The following is a 10,415-nucleotide window of genomic DNA, read 5'->3' on the forward strand; positions in this document are numbered from 1 at the left end:
ACAAATAGACACATGGACACATAGACACACAAACACACAAACACATAGACACAAAATCTGTTGCACTGCAGATGCACAGTGTTCGGTCTACGTCATGTCATGTCTGTAAGTCAGTCAAATGCATAAGTTCAGTTATCATCTGATCAAACTGATGATTCAAATATAAAGCGGTTATTTCTTTTAAATGTTCTTTCTTCAATTCATTTATCCAGTTGTTCGACTCATAACGTTTTTTTTCCGTTTTTTTTTTTTTATTAAACTTTACACAAATCAAATTCATAATAAGTGATTTCCAGTTTAAGTTTAGAAATTAACTATTTTAAAGTAATCATCAAATCAACAATTATCAAAAGTTCCCAAAAATATTCTAACCCCTTATAGTTATTTAAAGTATTTATATTTTTCTTTATGACACACACCAAACTGTTCCCTAAAGAATCTGAAAATCAATCATTTTAATTGTATTATCAATTATCACTTCTATAAAATCCTTCATAGGACATGATCTCACTGCCATCAGCGCTAATGACAATGTATCAAGCCTCGTCATTACTTTTCAAATCTAAGTTAAAAATTATTTTTACTTACAGACCTCAACAGACTGAATTAAGAATCAACTTCTTCATTAACTTCTTTATCACCTCGATTATTCATTCACTTCTGGTTGGTAAAGTCTCAACATTCCTAAACACAAATTAACAAGTTTCCTCTTTCATCTTCAAAGTAGATCTGAGATTGTTCTGTTGTCAAGCCTGTCACTCCAAACCAGTCAGCGTATCAAATCATTTACAATCAGAATATCATGTAGCAATACTTATCCTAAAAATTATCCCAATTCAATGATACTACATTTTCAACCATATATCTTCTTCCTATCCTTTTATCCCTTTTTCTTTCCAAAAGTAGCAGATAAAAGGATAGTTTACTTCCCGTTTTTTATGCAATTCCATTTCACTTAAATTTCCTAACTCCCTACATTACACCGTCTCACAGTTATGACTGTTCAGAATCTCTTCTACTAGAGAATTATACTTCCCAATCAAAAATAAAAATCTCAAAATCTTCTCTACAGAGAATTCCCCTTTTCTATTTTAAATCAGAGCTTTCAATGCTTTCAATTAACGGACAAGAAAATGTCAAGAAAACAATATCATGCAAGAAAAGGAGGATTTTCTTCAGCTACAAACATCCTCATGGGATCAGTCAATGTATTGGTTTTGGCCTGTTTCGCAAAACATGACCCATGAGTGGCTTCGTCGTGTCATCAGACAGGGTTCTGACAAACTTTCTCTTCCACCTCAGCTCACCAGCATCACCTGCATGGTCCCATCAGTGAGAAATCTTCTCACGGGACTTAGGTCAAGTAATCGTGACTGTGCCTGTCTTAGGTTGTCCCATGGTTTTAGTCAGGATCTTACCCGTCATAAGCGAACCAGCCTTCCATACTCTCCTGAATCAGGCTGCTTCATAGGGCGAGAGTGATAACAGTAGAGGGGAGAGAAGCCACTTTGCCTTTTTCTTAAACCAAACATTTGTTGTGATGACTGTCGGACCCCAGAAAATTGTTTGTCAAAGTAATGGTCATTTTCTGATGTTTCACTGTGACCCATAGTACTTTGATTGTTTGACAGAAAATTTCATCTCCATAAAAGAAAAGCTTTTTTGAAAAAGTGTAATTAGATGGACACTATGTCTCAAATTTGTTAAAAGTCACAGAGTGGAAGGAGTGTGTTAGTAGGACAGGAACAGATCTCAGAGTCTAACCCCAAGTAGTGAACAATCCCACAGATAGAGCTCCTCCCTCTAGAGGTTCAGTCTAATTTCATGTCATGGACAAGAAAACACTCAGTGGAGCAGAACTTGCTTTGAATTATAAAATGATCTTGAAAACCTAAAAAATATACCTAATTTAAACAATCCTAGATGTTAAAACAGCTGACACAGTCTCAGAGTAAACAAACAAGCCACAAAGAACAATCTCAGTCAGAGTCGAAACTTTACAACAAGGACTAACTTTAGCTCACAATTTAAACAAGTAACCATTACTCTTATCAGCCAAGACAAATACTTCCATAGTCCAACCAAATAGAGTCAAGCAACATAAATTCACAGAACAACCATAAAACCAACTAGATTTAACCTCATGATACAATGTGGGTTGTGTTTTTAAGCTTTTAAACTAAGATTTACAAAAAGTAAAATTCACAGTATGGAGGGATGCGTGTTGCTACACAGCGTCCTTTTGACCTTACCATCCCCCCTGTTAAGACATGTGTTACTCCATGACAGAACTCTGTCCAACAATGAGCCTGTTCAATAATGGAACTGGTTTTACTTTAATATGTTCAAATTCATTTTTATCTTTAACAGTTAGTTTCTTGTCTTTTCACTGATGTTGAGGAACAAAGGAAATATTAAGTATTTCCTCTTATATGTTTTATTTTTATTTATTTAAAAGCCTTTATCTTTTGACCTATTATTACTTTTTATTGGTATAGGATTTTTAGCGCTATAATCTTAATTATTTTCTTTCGAGTAATTTATTGTATTCAGTTCTTATCAATTTGGTATTTTTAATAGGAATTTTTATTTTCAATAACAATATTTTAAGGCCTAGTTTTCCAAACCATTCATAATGAGTGTATTTTTGTGTTCATATTACCAAGTCAGAAGTCCCTTGGGTCGTCAATAGTTCCATGTCAAGTCACTGGCTTTAGAAAGTTGTCTGCTTTCCTCCCGTCGATCAGATGGTCGAGTGACGTGGATGTTTGCCGTGATCCTGCATGTAGTTCCAGGTTTCTCCTGTGTTTCTGTATTTCGGGGGTTGTGGGGAATTTCCCCCTCATTTCTCCTCTCAGAGACACTCTCCTTCCAACATTTCTCTGCACATCCCTCTTTTTCAACTTCCTTTGCATCCTTGGCTGTTGGGACAGAACTTCTCATTTGCTCGAATATTTTTTCAAGTTGCATCCCAACAGATTCACCACACCGTGGAACCATTCCCCAGTCAAACCATTCTTTCTCCCGGTCAATTTCCACACTCATTTTGTTACAAGAAATGAAAACGTCCACAGACGTTTCTCAGCACAGCGGCTGTAAATTAGGAAAGTGAAAGAAGAAAAAATGCAACGTTCAAAGACGCTGTAAGTTTGATATCAAAGGAAATATAAAAGGAGAACGTAACATTCACAGAAGTTACGTTTTTTCAAGAGAATATGGAAAGAAAAGAAAAACGTAACATTAAAGATGTTATACGTTTTAGTTCAAGGGAATTTGTTTTATCAACGCTCTGTCTGCGTTTTAGTCCAGGGATTCACCTAAAAAAGGACAAGATTGTAGGTTTTTTCCTCAGCTCAGCAGGCTGCACCCAAAATTCCACTTCGAACCACAGATTAATTTCAACTTCATAGAAAATTAACTTCTTAACAACACAAAATCAAGCTATTATCACAATACAAAGCAAAACAAAACTAACAAAAATGACGTCTTTAATTAAACCTAGTTCAAACACAGAGTCCCACTCTGGGTTCTTTTGGTTGTAAATTACCAGGGCCTCCAACCCTTTCGGTTCTTCTCGTTATTGATACAACTCAATACTCCGGCCTCATCCAGAGGAGAACGCAGGTTCCTAACCTTTTTTTTTTTATAAAGACTCAACCTAGTTTGAACTTGGAGTCTAACTCCTTGGGTTCTTAAGGGGCGGATCAGACCCCAAGGCCTCCAACCTTTTTCGGTTCTTCAAGTTATTGATACAACTCAATACTCCGGGCCCAGCCCGAGGAGAACGCAGGTTCCAAACCTTAAAGGCATTGATTCCCAATCAATATTAGGCGTCTTAAGCCTAAGCCTTTATTAAAATATTTGTTTCATTTCTATTTTGATTTTAATTTTATTATTTATCTATTTTTTATTTATTTTTTCTTCCAGATGTGTCTGCTTTTCTATGATCGTGAAAGTAGTCACAACCCTTATTGATTTAATCTTAACATTTTATGATCATGTTTAATTCAATGAACAAGTTGGGTTCATACAACTTGTCTCATTGCATCAACAATGACCCTTATTTTTTTACTTTTTAATTTTAACAGCTTATGATCATTTCCTATTCAATGAACAAGTTGTTTGTGTCGACCCCCTCAGGTTCGTACAACTTGCTTCATTAAATCAAAAACGACCCTTATTTTTTAACTTTATCAATTTTAACAGCTTATGATCATTTCTCATTCAATGAACAAGTTATTTATGTTGACACCCTTTAGGTTCATAAAACTTGATTCATTAAATCAAAAATGATCCTTATTTTCTTACTTTATAAAATTTCAAATCAAAAGCAGCACATCTGACCTTATTCCTTACACATATTTAACAACAACAACAAAATTTAACAATCAACCTCTGGTATTTCCGAACAATCAAACACACTTTGCTCTATACTTATTTAAATTTAAATTTATCTTGATCTCAGCCACGAAACCTGGATCTGGACTCAAAAGAAGACTTCTAATCAATAAAGTGGTGTCTTCTTACCGTTTTATGCTGCGCAGCTTGTAATTTTTGAGTCCAGGAATCCAGGCCCCGTCACCTCAACCGGAGTCGTCTTTCCTCCCTGGATCACGTCGAGGGTCCACCAATTTAAAGGAACTCAAATCTCTTTCCTGTCTAATGAGTTCTGCGCATTCGTTTGATCCAAGGAAGAGTGACATTTTAGAATTAAAACAGTCAATTTATTAATAACAAAGTATGATTACCAAAGTAGGCCTTACAAGACCTTAAATACAACAGTTTAACAAAGAAATGCAAATTATTCAAATTGTTCAGAAATACCACAGTTCCAGCGCTTGGTCCAGTCTCTGTCAGTCATCCTGGCTCACCCAGGTCCTCCCAGAGAGTGGCCCTTAATCTTTAGATCGTCTCGTCTTTTAAAGCCAAGACACTCAAGACACTCCCAGAACCAAATCTGACTCCATAATGAACAACAGATGTTGTTTGATCTGATCACTAATCTAAACAAAGAATCTCCTGACCTCCTTCACACCTGTTATCTCCAACCAGGTTCGAGGGCCCTAAATTCCGTGTCCTGATACTTCAAAAGTCGGGAACATCCTTGTCTAAACAATCACAACATTTGTTACTGTGGCTTTATCCTTCCTCCCCCAATACATACAGTATGTTATCTTCACAGTCACCTTTAAGCCATGTCACCAAGGGCCATAAAAGTTAAGACACAATTGGCCAGAGCCCCTGAGCCCTGAAACTTCATAACCCCTGCTGTGAGGAAGAGAGCTGTCGTAAAACACAACACAGGATGTTTAAGATCTGAATGAGAGATGACATTATCAATGTTTAACAGTTGATTACACAAAGGACATACATTCAACTCATCAATGGATACACCTATAGGAAATTATTTAGAATATGTCTTCAAGGTTAAACATAACTTTTGAAAACAGCTTGGAATAAGTGTTTCTCTTGTTTATTTCAGATGCAAATTGATATATATAGCTATATAAACCCTTTATTTGATGTTTGAAAACTGCTATTCAGAGCTCCAGCAGAATCTTAGAAAACGTCATTCTCTCAGTCTGAGAACATCAGTTTGAGACAATATTTCAGGTTAAACATAACTTTTGAAAACAGCTTTGAATAAGTTTTTCTCTTGTTTATTTCAGATGCAAATATATATATATATATATATATATAGCTATATAAACCCTTTATTTGATGTTTGAAAACTGCTATTCAGAGCTCCAGCAGAATCTTGGAAAACGTCATTCTCTCAGTCTGAGAACATCAGTTTGAGACAATATTTCAGGTTAAACATAACTTTTGAAACAGCTTCGAATAAGTGTTTCTCTTGTTTATTTCCGATGCAAATTGATATATATAGCTATATAAACCCTTTATTTGATGTTTGAAAACTGCTATTCAGAGCTCCAGCAGAATCTTGGAAAACTTCATTCTCTTAGTCTGAGAACATCAGTTTGAGACAATATTTCAGGTTAAACATAACTTTTGAAAACAGCTTCGAATAAGTGTTTCTCTTGTTTATTTCAGATGCAAATTGATATATATAGCTATATCAACCCTTTATTTGATGTTAGAAAACTGTTATTCAGAGCTCCAGCAGAATCTTAGAAAACGTCATTCTCTCAGTCTGAGAACATCAGTTTGAGACAATATTTCAGGTTAGACATAACTTTTGAAAACAGCTTCGAATAAGTGTTTCTCTTGTTTATTTCAGATGCAAATTGATATATATAGCTATATAAACCCTTTATTTGATGTTTGAAAACTGCTATTCAGAGCTCCAGCAGAATCTTAGAAAACGTCATTCTCTCAGTCTGAGAACATCAGTTTGAGACAATATTTCAGGTTAAACATAACTTTTGAAAACAGCTTCGAATAAGTGTTTCTCTTGTTTATTTCAGATGCAAATTGATATATATAGCTATATAAACCCTTTATTTGATGTTTGAAAACTGCTATTCAGAGCTCCAGCAGAATCTTAGAAAACGTCATTCTCTCAGTCTGAGAACATCAGTTTGAGACAATATTTCAGGTTAAACATAACTTTTGAAAACAGCTTTGAATAAGTTTTTCTCTTGTTTATTTCAGATGCAAATTGATATATATAGCTATATAAACCCTTTATTTGATGTTTGAAAACTGCTATACAGAGCTCCAGCAGAATCTTAGAAAACGTCATTCTCTCAGTCTGAGAACATCAGTTTGAGACAATATTTCAGGTTAAACATAACTTTTGAAAACAGCTTCGAATAAGTGTTTCTCTTGTTTATTTCAGATGGAAAATGATATATATAGCTATATAAACCCTTTATTTGATGTTTGAAAACTGCTATTCAGAGCTCCAGCAGAATCTTAGAAAACGTCATTCTCTCGGTCTGAGAACATCAGTTTGAGACAATATTTCAGGTTAAACATAACTTTTAAAAACAGCTTCGAATAAGTGTTTCTCTTGTTTATTTCAGATGCAAATTGATATATATAGCTATATAAACCCTTTATTTGATGTTAGAAAACTGTTATTCAGAGCTCCAGCAGAATCTTAGAAAACGTCATTCTCTCAGTCTGAGAAGATCAGTTTGAGACAATATTTCAGGTTAAACATAACTTTTGAAAACAGCTTTGAATAAGTGTTTCTCTTGTTTATTTCAGATGCAAATTGATATATAGCTATATAAACCCTTTATTTGATGTTTGAAAACTGCTATTCAGAGCTCCAGCAGAATCTTAGAAAACGTCATTCTCTCAGTCTGAGAACATCAGTTTGAGACAATATTTCAGGTTAAACATAACTTTTGAAAACAGCTTTGAATAAGTTTTTCTCTTGTTTATTTCAGATGCAAATTGATATATATAGCTATATAAACCCTTAATGTGATGTTTGAAAACTGCTATTCAGAGCTCAAGCAGAATCTTGGAAAACTTCATTCTCTCAGTCTGAGAACATCAGTTTGAGACAATATTTCAGGTTAAACATAACTTTTGAAAACAGCTTCGAATAAGTGTTTCTCTTGTTTATTTCAGATGCAAATTGATATATATAGCTATATAAACCCTTTATTTGATGTTTGAAAACTGCATTTCAGAGCTCCAGCAGAATCTTGGAAAACTTAATTCTCTTAGTCTGAGAACATCAGTTTGAGACAATATTTCAGGTTAAACATAACTTTTGAAACCAGGTTCGAATAAGTGTTTCTCTTGTTTATTTCAGATGCAAATTGATATATATAGCTATATAAACCCTTTATTTGATGTTTGAAAACTGCTATTCAGAGCTCCAGCAGAATCTTAGAAAACGTCATTCTCTCGGTCTGAGAACATCAGTTTGAGACAATATTTCAGGTTAAAAATAACTTTTGAAAACAGCTTTGAATATGTTTTTCTCTTGTTTATTTCAGATGCAAATTGATATATATAGCTATATAAACCCTTTATTTGATGTTTGAAAACTGTTATTCAGAGCTCCAGCAGCATCTTAGCCCGCGTTCACTACTTCCAAGACTGTGAAAACATTCTGAGACTCGCTCGGACTAGACAACGCAATGCTGTATCTACAAGACCGTTCTGGTGGACCTGTCAATCAAATTCAAAGGAGAAGACATGGTGGTGTTTGGTTTGTGCACCAGGTAGGGTGCTTGGGGGAATTGCATTGTGGAAAAAAAAAGAGAAATGTTGATAAAAAAGAAGAACCACAAGGTGGCGGGATTGGACATCAAATACATCTCAGTCTGAATACATCACATTTAGAGAAGGTCTCACTTAAACATATCCTTTGAAAACAGCTTCGAATAAGTGTTTCTCTTGTTTATTTCAGATGCAAATTGATATATATAGCTATATAAACCCTTTATTTGATGTTTGAAAACTGTTATTCAGAGCTCCAGCAGAATCTTGGAAAACGTCATTCTCTCAGTCTGAGAACATCAGTTTGAGACAATATTTCAGGTTAAACATAACTTTTGAAACCAGCTTCGAATAAGTGTTTCTCTTGTTTATTTCAGATGCAAATTGATATATATAGCTATATAAACCCGTTATTTGATGTTTGAAAACTGCTATTCAGAGCTCCAGCAGAATCTTAGAAAACGTCATTCTCTCGGTCTGAGAACATCAGTTTGAGACAATATTTCAGGTTAAAAATAACTTTTGAAAACAGCTTTGAATATGTTTTTCTCTTGTTTATTTCAGATGCAAATTGATATATATAGCTATATAAACCCTTTATTTGATGTTTGAAAACTGTTATTCAGAGCTCCAGCAGCATCTTAGCCCGCGTTCACTACTTCCAAGACTGTGAAAACATTCTGAGACTCGCTCGGACTAGACAACGCAATGCTGTATCTACAAGACCGTTCTGGTGGACCTGTCAATCAAATTCAAAGGAGAAGACATGGTGGTGTTTGGTTTGTGCACCAGGTAGGGTGCTTGGGGGAATTGCATTGTGGAAAAAAAAAGAGAAATGTTGATAAAAAAGAAGAACCACAAGGTGGCGGGATTGGACATCAAATACATCTCAGTCTGAATACATCACATTTAGAGAAGGTCTCACTTAAACATATCCTTTGAAAACAGCTTTGAATAAGTGTTTCTCTTGTTTATTTCAGATGCAAATTGATATATATAGCTATATAAACCCTTTATTTGATGTTTGAAAACTGTTATTCAGAGCTCCAGCAGAATCTTGGAAAACGTCATTCTCTCAGTCTGAGAACATCAGTTTGAGACAATATTTCAGGTTAAACATAACTTTTGAAAACAGCTTCGAATAAGTGTTTCTCTTGTTTATTTCAGATGCAAATTGATATATATAGCTATATAAACCGTTTAACATCAGTTTGAGACAATATTTCATGTTAAACATAACTTTTGAAAACAGCTTCGAATAAGTAAGTAAGTAAGTAAGTAATATATATTTATATAGCAAGTGTTTCTCTTGTTTTTTTCAGATGCAAATTGATATATATATAGCTATATAAACCCTTTATTTGATGTTTTAAAACTGTTATTCAGAGCTCCAGCAGAATCTTAGAAAACGTCATTCTCTCAGTCTGAGAACATCAGTTTGAGACTATGTTTCAGGTTAAACATAACTTTTGAAAACAGCTTCGAATAAGTGTTTCTCTTGTTTATTTCAGATGCAAATTGATATATATAGCTATACAAACCCTTTATTTGATGTTTGAAAACTGCTATTCAGAGCTCCAGCAGAATCTTAGAAAACGTCATTCTCTCAGTCTGAGAACATCAGTTTGAGACAATATTTCAGGTTAAACATAACTTATGAAAACAGCTTTGAATAAGTTTTTTTCTTGTTTATTTCAGATGCAAATTGATATATATAGCTATATAAACCCTTTATTTGATGTTTGAAAACTGCTATACAGAGCTCCAGCAGAATCTTAGAAAACGTCATTCTCTCAGTCTCAGAACATCAATTTGAGACAATATTTCAGGTTAAACATAACTTTTGAAAACAGCTTGGAATAAATGTTTCTCTTGTTTATTTCAGATGCAAATTGATATATATAGCTATATAAACCCTTTATTTGATGTTTGAAAACTGCTATTCAGAGCTCCAGCAGAATCTTAGAAAACGTCATTCTCTCAGTCTGAGAACATCAGTTTGAGACAATATTTCAGGTTAAACATAACTTTTGAAAACAGCTTTGAATAAGTTTTTCTCTTGTTTATTTCAGATGCAAATTGATATATATAGCTATATAAATCCTTTATTTGATGTTTGAAAACTGCTATTCAGAGCTCCAGCAGAATCTTAGAAAACGTCATTCTCTCAGTCTGAGAACATCAGTTTGAGACAGTATTTCATGTTAAACATAACTTTTGAAAACAGCTTCGAATAAGTGTTTCTCTTGTTTATTTCAGATGCAAAT

This window comes from Callionymus lyra, unplaced genomic scaffold, assembly GCF_982586985.1.
Source record: "Callionymus lyra unplaced genomic scaffold, fCalLyr1.hap1.1 HAP1_SCAFFOLD_44, whole genome shotgun sequence".
NCBI classification, from domain to species: Eukaryota; Metazoa; Chordata; class Actinopteri; order Syngnathiformes; family Callionymidae; genus Callionymus; species Callionymus lyra.